The 12129-nt window shown below is 42.3% G+C and overlaps 1 protein-coding gene across 4 annotated transcripts in view; it reads left to right on the top strand.

Annotated features, from left to right (window-relative positions):
* The window catches only part of EPHA4 (EPH receptor A4), a 177115-nt gene that overhangs the window by 39255 nt on the left and 125731 nt on the right, over positions 1-12129 (top strand). The window lies entirely within an intron of this gene.

Raw genomic sequence — 12129 nt, 5'->3', positions numbered from 1 at the left:
CTAATGCTTTCACTCGAGAGCTGTGGAGTCAGATTGCCTCAGTCTATACACGCTGTCCCATCCAGAGCTTAGCTATGTGACAGGCAAGTTACTTGATCTTTATGTGCATCAGTTTCCTCTTTGGTAAATGGTGATAACCATAGTATCCAGCTCCTAGGGCTACTGTGGGATAAGTATGCCGTTGATATATCTTCGGGACCACCTCTTGCCAGCTTTGCGTTGACTCCTCTGGAAGGATTTGAGGAATGGTCTTGAGGCAGTATGGGCTTCCAGGGTCTGACTCTGAGCACACACAAGTGGGGCACAGACCCCTGTGGGCCTCCCTTGTGCAGGGGATGGCCCAACCTGGCAGCACACTTCTAGGCAGGAAGGAGGGTGGAGGGTCAGGGCTACATCTTGAGCAGTGACCCCTTCGAACTGTGCGGCTGGGTCTTGTCCTAAATCTGGACATTATCAAGATCTGTCCAGGGAATCTTTTGAGGAATGCATGTGTGCTAAGTCACTTCAGTCATGCCTGAATCTCTGTGACCCCATGGACTGTAGCCCGCCAGGCTCCTCTGTCCAAGGGATTCTCCAGGCAAGAATACTGGAATGAGTTGCCATGCCCTCCTCAAGGGCATCTTCCGGACCCGGCGATCACACTCGTGGCTCTTGTGTCTCCTGCGCTGGCACACAGGTTCTTTACTGCTAGGGTCACCTGGATAATACATTCGATCATTGCAGCTGCCTCTTCCCCGCATCAAGGTTAAGTATTTCTCCTTTCCTGTTCCCTTTCTCTTCACATTTTTCAAGGAGAAACTGGGCTGGTGGCTCTGCACATATGGACGTTAACCAAAGACACTTATTGAAGAGTTGAACATGTTTTTAATAAGAATCCTCTGAACCAAGAAAAGATGGGGGCTTGTTGAGTTTACCGTGGTTTCCACACCATTCTAGATTGTTTTCCTTATGCTATTCCAAAGCAGATTAGTAGACTAGGACTTTTAACTTTTTAAAAGTGTTTCCCATTTTAAATGCGGGCGTGTATGTGTGTGTGTGTCTATTAGGTGTATGTGGTATATGTGTGTGTATATATGATATATGTGTGTGTATAAAGTGAGTGTGGGTGGGTGTGGGTGTGGGAAGGTATGTGTGAATTTTTCTTGACTCTGGAACCTATTATTTACTGAGCACACAGGGGAAAGAGAAGCTTTCGAGACATGCATGGTTCTGGAATTATATGTCCTTGGTTCAAATACTAACACTAAAATTTATTACCCACACTCCAGCACTTGCTTAACTCTGCATGCCTCAGTTTCCGTAGTCTAAAATAGAGGTCATACATTTTCTTATTCATCAGGTTGTCTCAAGTACTTTGCAAGATTATGCATGTAAGATTCTGAGCCATGGTCATTCAATAAAGAGTAGTTATAGTTATTTTTAGAATGTGGCAGTCCTCAATTTGACTTACGCTTTGGCCGTTTTTAACTAACTGGAACCTTTGTTTGAAACTCTCTTTTCTCATCTAGAAAATAAAATGGGGAAAACGGTATCTAATTCCTAGTTGTAAAGAGCATTTTGGGGGACGCACATCTAAAAGCACTCCATAGTTTTTTTTTCCTTCCTCACTCCTAGCCACTTTCCTTGGCAACGTGTTTTCAGGAAATGTCACTCTCAGGAAGACACACTTCTGTATAGAGGATATAGGCTCCCCGTTTATGTTTCCTGCCGAGGCCCTCAGGGCAGCCTGGTAGCAGTGTGTTCTGAGTGCCCTGCCAAACACTTGCTGGGCAGTTTTCCAGTATTCCTCACGCAATGTTGTCCCAGTTTCACTGAGGAAATGGGCTGAGGGTTAAGTCTCACATCTCATTGTTGAGCATCAGCTCCGTCCTTTGAGTCTGTCTGACTTGTGTGCTTAACCCCTGAGTTGTCCTACTGCCGCTGAGGAAACACAGGGGAAGCCAGGAGCATGGGCATCCCCACCGCTGGAACTGATGGCGCTAAGTAGAGGACACATCCCTTGGTCACCTCCTTATCTTGTTTCACTGCAAGGTAATTTAAGAGGCATATGATAGCTCGTTTTCCTCCACAGCCCTAATATCCAGACCACCAGTCAGAAAATTTACCTTTTAACTTAATATATATGTCGTTTATGCAGTCTAGCGCCAGTTTTCATTCATCTCAATGGTAGGTTTCATGCAGCTTAATGAATGTCCTCTATGTGTACACGTTAGAGGGGATGCACCGTCTTGCAGCTGCTTTGCCCTGAGGCCATTGTGAATGCCACGTTACTTGACAGATGGGTCTAGTTTACATCATCAATTTTTATCACATTCTTTTATGAAATAGAAATTTCTATCATGAGCATGTAATTTGGTGAGTATTGAAAATAAATAGTAAGCTCTTTCAGAAAGCTGTAAAATTACATATTTATAGACTTATGAAATTTCCCATGTTTTTCCTCTCTCCTTTGCCATTTATCTCACGTGAATCAGACAATAGATAGGGCAGTTTGGGAGATTTAAAGAGTTATAAAATCATAATCATTATTCAAAAAACTTTGTTTTAAATCTCTGAATTGGGGAAATGTGTATCTCAGATATGAGCCTGTTTGTAGTAGTAATTCACTGGCAATATTAAAATGTGATCAAATCAAATGCTTGAAATGCTAAGAAAGATTTTTTATGTGGCAATGGATTCAGGTTGTGTTTAGTAATCTGAATGGACCCTGAGCTGTTGTAAGTATTGAGAAGTCCAAGTACAAATTTCTTATATGTTGTGTCTTTCTAGCTTAAGTAAAGCCATTAAGATGTATTTAAATTTTATGTAGATGGTGAAGCATTGGGGAAATTCTGAAAGGTCACTCTCTAGGACTGCATTGCCTTACCTTTTCTAGTTTGCCTTTTCATTTGATACAGCCTTCATTCAGAAGTGACAGTTGTACTTCCCAGGTAACAATCATTCTCATGTAAAACTAGTTGTAAGTCTAACTCAGTGGGTCATGATGACGTACAGCTATATTCTCATTCTCGTTTTAGCAAAAACACCTGCAAAGAAAGGCAAACACTGGAGAAATGATCATTTAACTTACCACTTACGTTATTGACTACACATGATTACACTTTCTCAAGTTTCATGTTTCTTTCTTCCACCCAGCAGCCTGGCATTAAAGTACACTCAGGCAGAATCTGGTGGGTTTACTACTTAAATTCTTGTGGAGTTCTGGTACTGAGGAGGGAGGGGGGCACCTGGCAGGAGGCAGCATGTAGGAGAGATGAGAGTCTTGGCTCTGGAGCCATTCTCTCTGCATCTGACCTCCCATCCACCACTTAATAAATATTTTATTGCCTCTCCCAGTCAAGCCTTGTTTGGGCACCTCATTTTTCTCAATTGAAATATATCTTTTGGGAGGCCTATTGATGACATTGAGGTTCTCAAGTTTTAGGTGGTGATGCAGAGTTTTAAAATAATGTAACAGAATTTTATTTGTACTGTCACCTTCAACTTATGGCAGGGGATATTGGGTTTTAAGAAATTAAGCATATGATTGAACTTTCAGAAGATAAAACTGAAAATGGAATATGAGTCAGTGAAGTGTGGTAGACCCAGCTAGAGCCATGTTTTGGAGTGGGTGTTTATTGGGTATGTTGATTGGGCTTAAATCCCTGTAATAGGGGGCTTACTTGTTAACAGTTAACCTACTGCCTTAATGTAATTTCTAGATTGGTCATTGCATAAGAATTGTTACTAACTCTTTGACTCATTGTATTTTATCAACGGGACCAATCTTACAACTTAGCTGCTCCTCCATCCCTCACCAGAGACTCTGCTCAAAGAATACAGACATGGTGACAATCCAAGCCTCTGCCTATGCCTTTTCCTCCTCAATAATCTCCTTGGCTGTTTGAAATTCTGATCTCCTTTAGCTTTCCTCGTGCACCATCCTGTTTCTTCCACAGTGAATGTAGCATTTGATCTGTGGCAGTGGACACTGAGATTTTCAGGTGCTTGCACACACAATGGGCATAACTGGCAACAAGAGCAAATTGTGGGGGTTAAATATGATCACACATTTAAGTGCCTAGCCTAGTCCCTGGTGGTGGCCAATAAATGCCAGTTCCCTTTCTATTATCTGTCTTGCCTTTTTAATTCAACATTTTTTCCAATTGTCTTTGAAAGATATTTTCAAGATTCTGTCCTAAACTTTTTCTGAATCCACAACATCTCTACTCCTGTGATTCTTTTTCTCTTTGCAGATGTTTTCTAAATCTCCACCTCTAATTGGCTGACCTCCAGACCTGTATTTCCAATTGCTTCCTGAACATCTCAATTCAAACATCTCAGATCCAGTGACCACCTAGTGACCTCATGCCCTTCCTTGCTAAACCCGCTCCTCTTCCTCTAGTCCCTATTCTGGTTATGGTATCTTTTCTCTTATGTATTTAGTCTAGAAACCTTAGTACTACTTTCAATTCCACTTTTTCTATATCCTGCAACATCTCATCAGAACTGTTGGTTTGCTCCTGGATAGAGCATTCTTCTTTTCCTCATTCAAGAACAAGTTTAGAAGTAAAGTTGCCAGCTTGAAGTTTGGCCAAGCAATGGCTACTTCATTGGCATTCACAGTAGTACACCACAGAGTCTGTGGAGTTGAGAATAGGCTAGAAATTACTGCAAAATGTGCCTGGTTAATGCTGTATGGATGAGGCCAAACCTTGTTCTATATGGAGTCTCTTACAATCTAGCTTTCAAATATATGCAGGTGCTACCATAGTTAATAAAATGGAAATATTTTTTTAAAGAGTTATTGAATGTGTAGTAGCCTTTTGTCATTGTATAACTTGAAATAATTCCTATTGAAGGTGCAAGTGTTTGGAGGTTTCATCAAATGTTATGATGTCATATTATAAAACATGGATTTCAAGGATTATTGATTTTTCACTTGTTCAGAGTCACAAATGCATAGGAAGAAGAAAAGTCAGAGATTATATGAGTTTTCAAAAATTAGATTTTGGGGAAGAGAAATCAGAATTGAAAATCTCAAAATGCTTGACTAGTAAATTTAGAACTCTCATCTGTTTTCACCAAGATAGGTTTTGTCCATGTGTGTGTGTCTAAGAGTTTCTGTTGAAAAGAACAAATGAAAACAACAACAACAACAATAACAAACCCGAAAACTACATAGTTGAACAGCAGGAGGTTATTGCTGACCACAAAAAAATAGACATCTTAACAGTTTAGTGCTTGTCTATGTATGAGAAGATGCAAGAGTGTGGGCTCATCAAAACTCTTCCTTAGATATATATCTTCACTGTTTTAGGGTTAGTATCATGTTTCTCTACATCCTGACTTCCCCACAGGGTACACTGTCATTGATGGCTGATTGCTTGATAGTGGGCAACATCCCTTGTCTATTGAAATTGTAGACAGCACGTTTTTGTTCTGCAGAAGAGAGGTTAAGATTTTATTATTTGAAAGTGATGGAGAATGTGTAAAGCATTCAAGTGAGAACAAATGCTGCACAATCTGATATGATTGAAGTGTAGGATATCTGAGGGACAAATTGGGGCTGGATATGAGGTTTTTGAGTATCTCGACTCTTCTGTTGGAATTTGATGGGGTACGTAGTGGGACATCTCGAAAGATTTTAAACGGCCATGAGATGATCAGTGTGACACTGTATTTTATTTATTATCCAAAACGGGTATTTAAAAATGACCTTGAAATCTAGATGATTACCAATGAAAGAAGTGGAAGCATAAAGTAGATATTAAAAGGAGAGAGACAGAAAAACTGAGAAATTATAGTGGAAGTAAAAAGATGTTGGTTGAGAAGTTAGAAAAAATATGGTTGGAACTCTAGGTTGTGTTGGAGGTAGCCTGCTTTTGTTTACTTGGTCTGGGAGTTTAGAATGCTATCTTTGCCTTGCATTTGAAAAGTCAATTTGTTTGTCTACCACTATGCCCAAATCTTTTCATATTCTTTTGTTCTTAAGCCCTGAGAGGCTCCTTTCCTAGGGGTTGGTTAGTTGTATAAACATTGAGTGGCAATGCCAGCAGCATTAACACCTTCCAAGACCAGTCTCCTAAGTGGGATGTCTTTATAGCAGGTTCACAAGAAAGTTGTTCCATTGGATTAGCCTGAAGAGCTGAAGAAAAGCAAATGAGTTTTCTCAATGTCCCTTCCTATTCTCTCTCTCTCTTTCCCTCTGATTCTTGCTCTGAATCACCATGTGTTTCCCACCTCACAGTGCATTTGGAATGAATGTCAACTTTGCAGTCTGTGACTCAAGGTCCAAACACCCTTTATTAAAAACTACATCATTTAAAATACTTTGAGGAAATTTGAGTTTTCTTTGTGGCCATAGGACTCTAATATTCTCAGTATTCTTGTATTCTCAAACCATGGGTCATGTTTTATTATATTCTGCCCCCTTTGATGTTTTCTTTCTTTCTTCTTCTTTTTTTTTTTTTATTTAAAACTACATTTATAGGCACGCTAGCTGTTACACTGCACTGTTTTGTTTAAAACATGTGCCTGCTTTGTTAGTAAAGGAACCTTTGCCAAGAGAATTGTGTGTAGGTGGGTGTGACTAACTTAGCCAGGAGACTTATCTCTTCTATCTGCCCGAGGCCTCAAGGCTGCCTTTGATATGACTTATTCTCCCCTCACCAGCCCTGCCCCTTCCAACATTTATTACTTTTTTCTCCCCATTTTTATATCTAAACATTTTAACTTTTCAAAACGAATCAGCTCTCTGGATTCATTTTCTGGTGGGTGACCTGAACCATGAGTTTCCTATTGCTTCGAGTACCAAGTACTCAAAGCAGAACATTCAAATTTTGCCTCCCCTTCCCCCCCCCCCAAAGTTTTATCAGCAAACCTTTCTGCCTGCCTGGGTTGGGATTGTCTTGTTTCCCTTTTGGCAACTTTCAGCAGAAGCTGTAATGTTGCTAGGCTATTTGAAGGGAAATCTGAGTCCCAGTGACCAATAAACATAGAACAGGAAGAGGAGCCCCAAATGATCTTTATAAAGCTTTAGTTCCCTGGTGACTCAGATGGTGGAGAATCTGCTTGCGATGCCGGAGGCCCAGGTTGCATCCCTGGGTCAGGAAGATCCCCTGTAGAAGGGAATGGCAACCCATTCCAGTATTCTTGCCTGGAGAAGTCCATGGACAGGGGAACCTGGTGGGCTGCAGTCCATTGGGTCACAAACTGTCAGACATGATTGAGTGACTAACACACAAACCTTGGTTCATAGAGTCAAGGGAGGTCTGGTCATGTGTTTAGCCTTCTAGGGCTGATCATCAAGGTTTAGATGCTAAAGGCAATTCAGCTGTTCATTTATCCAGTGTGCCAATATGTCCTGAACAGCTACCGATATAAGATGGTATACTCAGTGCTAGAGATACCATTGCAAACAGAACAGGCACATTTACCACTGCTGTTGATCAGAGGATGCATTCTACAGGGGGAGATGGGCAAGGAACCTCTAAACACACAGTTTATTACTTAATGATAGTTGTGCAGAAGGTGGGGGTGAGAAGGCAGTCTGTAAGGGAAAGGCTTTTCTTGTGGCTGGTATCAGCAATCGAGACATCTCCTTATAAGCTGGAGATGACTGTTTTGCACTGTGGGCTAAGGACTGAGCTATACGACCACAAAAACTATCAGGAAAAAAGGTACCAGATCTGAAAATTCTACTCTCATCTTTTCAGTTTTCCTGGATACCAGCTAGCTGTCTGCAGTCTCCCAATTAGGTCAGCATCAGCTCTGTGCAGAAACAGGAAATTAAAGACCTCACTTGGAAACCTACAGAACCTGCCCACACCAACAGCTGCTTAATGTCAACTCAAAATCTAAGAGCTCTTCCTTTCCTTCTGCTGCTGTTGACAATGTCTTGTCGGTTGCATTCCTAGTTGCAATTTGTGTCATGCTCGGGAATCTGGCCCCTAGGCAGGTTCCTTAGAGTAAGTGAGCGTCATCAAGCAGTTGCTATCAAGGTGTGGCGCCTCTAAGTGGTCAGAACCCTGGACCTGATTACCATCCCCAAAGAGACCATTGTGTTCCCAGGCGGTATTGTGTCATCTGCGCTGGGAGCCATGGCCCAGTCTGCTCAGGTGGTTCTAGACATGACTCATGTAGAAGGACAGAGACAAGGGGGAAACCAAGATTTGCTCCTATGTCACTTGTTTGGTATCTTAAGTTCACACCCAGGAATATTTTGTGACCACAGTGAAGAAAACAGTGAGTCCTTTATGTCACTCACTTGGAACCCAAGCACTGATCCCAGCTCCTCTGCCCCCACCCTGGTCCAGGTCACCATCATCTCTTCCTGGTCTCCCTCAACAGCCTCCTTACTGGTGACCCTGCTTCTACTGGTGCTTCCTACCTCCCACCTCCCATGTGTGCATGCTGCTGCTGCTAAGTCGCTTCAGTCGTGTCCGACTCTGTGCGACCCCATAGATGGCAGTCCACCAGGCTCCCCCGTCCCTGGGATTCTCCAGGCAAGAACACTGGAGTGGGTTGCCATTTCCTTCTCCAATGTATGAAAGTGAAAAGTGAAAGTGAAGTCACTCAGTCGTGTCCGACCCTCAGCGACCCCATGGACTGCAGCCCTCTAGGCTCCTCCATCCATGGGATTTTCCAGGCAAGAATACTGGAGTAGGTTGCCATTTCCTCCTCCAAGGGATCTTCCTGACTCAGAGATTGAACCCATGTCTCTTATGTCTCCTGCATTGACGGGTGGGTTCTTTACCACTGAGCCACTGGGAAGCCCTAAATACACCAGCTCTAAGCCCCTTCACCGCTACCGCCCATTCCTTTTACTTCACCATTTTGTTCCCCTGTAATTATGTTAATATGGGCACCACTGGAGTGGGTGCTTTCTCACAGTACATACCCGCCATCCGTCCTCCCCTTCCTGTGCCAGGCATATGTAGCTGCTCAACTGTACATGTGGAGTGAGTAACATTGACCCACAAGCTTTCTTTTCTTCATTCTCTTTTCTGATTTAAGTAAGTGGAAAAAAGCACACAGGAATACTCAGAAATCTCTGCTAGGAGAGGTAAGAGAAAATTCAGTAAACAGTTTAAAGTTACGGGGACTTCCCTGGTAGAGTGGTTGGGACTTCAGCTTCAAATGCAGGGAGTGTGGGTTCAGTTCCTGGTCAGGGAGCTAAAATAAAGATCCCACATGTCTCTAGGCCAAAACAACCCCCCAAAAACCCAAGACATAAAATAGAAACCATATTGTAACAAATTCAGTAAAGACTTTAAAAATGATCCACATCAAAAAAATCTTTAAAACAAAGAGCTTAAAGTTATGAATTTATGGGGAGAAGCTGTTTAGATAAGCCAATAAAACAGCCTCTCACTCATATTCTCATGTTTGGTAAGTGGCCGAGCTCAGGTACTGAGTTCAGTGGCAGAGCCCTCATCAAACCTGGAAAGGAAGGTAAATATTCTGAACTCATCTGCTGAACAGCCTTTGAACCAAATTGTAAATTACTTTAGTGTGTATTAAAACAGGGCTTCCCTGGTGGCTCAGATGGTAAAGAGTCCTCCTGCAGTGCTTGGGATATGGACTCAATCCCTGGGTCGGGAGGATACCCTGGGGAATGGAGTGGCTACCCACTCCAATATTCTTGCCAGGAGAATCCCGTGGGCAGAGGAGCCAGGTGCTTGGCAGTCAGAATCATTGTGTCTATCAGATCACAGGAGGAATATAGACGTAGAACTTTAGAAGGTTAAAAAGAGACTTTATAAATTATGTAGTCTGGTGTCCTCAGAGGAAACGGAGGCCCAGAGACCTTCAGTTGGTGAATGCTGCGACTGGAACCCAGGTCTGGTCCCCCCACAGCCTGGCGTTTGGACTCACTTCATGCGCTTCTACATATGCTAGGAATGAATTCCCGGTCGTGTTTCTGACATACCAAGTGTAACCTTGACATAGCCGTGAGGAAAAAAGATTCATTTTGTTCATGGAGATGATCACCCACCTGCTAAACTTTTTTAATGCTTTCCCTTTTTTTCTCTTCTGGGAGGAGGATTTATGACTTCATTTTTTTTTTTTTTTTTTAGCGTCTTCAAATCTGGACCTCATTCAGAATGATCCTTCCTCAGGGCTAGGAAAAAGTTTTCTATTCTAATAAATAAAATACAGCTTTTCTCCTGGTCTCAGCTTTCCAGACACAAAACTGATCTACTTGTGACAGCTGTTCTGAGGGACTTTTAATGATTTTCAACTGGTTTGTGATGTACAGAAAGAAAGTGTAATTAGTAAGGAAATTAAACTATTTCCCCAAATCCAGGTTGGCTCCAGTCTTATAAATACCTATAGAATCCTAACAAAAGGTTTTGTTTCCCATACTGCTTATAATCATTTTTAAAAGTTACTCCAGAAATTTGTTTTAGATCAATAAGGACTTTTGTCTGCCTGAAATGAATTTAGGTTATGTTGGTAAAATTCAGTTCTTTTGTATTTGTCAATAAACCTGATTTGTTCTGTTCCTGGCTTTAAATGGGTTAATTCTCACTGTCACCCCATCTGTATGTTACACACAAGAGTTGTCCCACTCTTTCCTCATGACCCAACACTGTGGGAACTTGTCAGCATCATAGTCTTGTTTTTGTTTTTATTAGCATCAGTATTCATCGTGATTACTTGTGTTTGATATTTGGGATGAGATACAAACAGATTATGACTTCTATTTCCCCTGGCATTCTTGCTGGTGATTTATAATTTATACCTGGAAGAGATTTACTGACCTAACTGATAATCCTTCCCAACATAAGATAAACACCCATATAAGTCATCTGTGTAAGTCAGATGCACTTGAAAGCGACAAGGAATTCACCTGCAAGCACTTTTGGCGTCTTGCCCTTTCCCATGAATTCAAACTGATGACAGAGAAAGCTGAGTCTGCTGAAACACTTTCAGCCAAAGAACCTCCCAGAGCCCCTGAGGGTGGGGCCTACCTGACCTGTCACACTGTAAGGAGGACCTGGAGACTGGCCCTTACCAGCCCCACCTGCCGTACTGTAAGGACCATATACTGTAAGGGAGATCTGCTCTTTGTGCTTTAACTAGAGGAGATCTGATGAAAGCAAAGAGATTGTCCCAGTGCTGTGGGGCTCAGATCTGTGAACATGCAGCTTTGCTGCTTCCCTTTTGTCCAAGTGGTCCTGTGGAAAACCCAGAGGTGAGCCCAGGCCAGTTGTTAGGTCTTCACTGGCCAGGTGGTTGCACGTGGGCTCTCCCTATTAAGTTACGTATTCCTGCTAGAAATTCAAACTGATTTCTTGGGACCCTGCTCTGTCAACCTGGTGTGTTCAAAAACCATTAGATAAGTGATCAAATCCGCCCCATCCCCCGCCCTGCAGCTTGCGGGAGTATAACTGAGTCAGTAGGACACTACCAGATTAGAAAGTATAGTGCTAGACACTATTTTATCCTGTGGGACTCTAGTTGCTTTACAATGTTGTGTTAGTAATCCATCTTCCTTGGATTTCCTTCCCATTTAGGTCACCACGGAGCATTGAGTAGACTTACCTGTGCTATATAGTCAGTTCTCATTGATTATGTATTTTATAGGTAGTAGTGTATATATGCCAATCCCAGCCTCCCAGTTCATCGTACCTCTCTTTCCCCCTTGGTATCCATGTTTGTTCTCTATGTCTGGGTCTCTGTTTCTGCTCTCCAGAGAATTTCATCCACACTATTTTTCTAAATTCTACATGTATGTGTTAATCTGCGATATTTCTTTTGCACTATTCTGTATAATAGTGAAGTCATGGTTCTTGCTCTGATCTCTCATATTGTTCATGAAGTGAAGTGAAGTCGCTCAGTCGTGTCCGACTCTTTGCGACCCCATGGGCTGTAGACTACCAGGCTCCTCTGTCCATGAAATTTTCCAGGCAGTAGTCCTGGAGTGGATTGCCATTTCCTTCTGCAGGGGATCTTCCCAACCCAGGGATTGAACCCGGGTCTCCCGCATTGTAGACAGACGGTTTCCCATCTGAGCTACCAGGGAAGTCCCATATTGTTTGTATGTTTGTTTTTTTGGTGCGGTACATATTGTTTGTATACCGCACCAAAAACAGACGGTGCACATACATGCCCCATAAATTTCACTTAGTCTAGACTAGG

This window comes from Ovis aries, chromosome 2, assembly GCF_016772045.2.
Source record: "Ovis aries strain OAR_USU_Benz2616 breed Rambouillet chromosome 2, ARS-UI_Ramb_v3.0, whole genome shotgun sequence".
Taxonomy (NCBI): domain Eukaryota; kingdom Metazoa; phylum Chordata; class Mammalia; order Artiodactyla; family Bovidae; genus Ovis; species Ovis aries.
The sequence above is the reverse complement of the archived record's forward strand: the minus strand, read 5'-3'. Positions and strand labels throughout refer to the sequence as shown.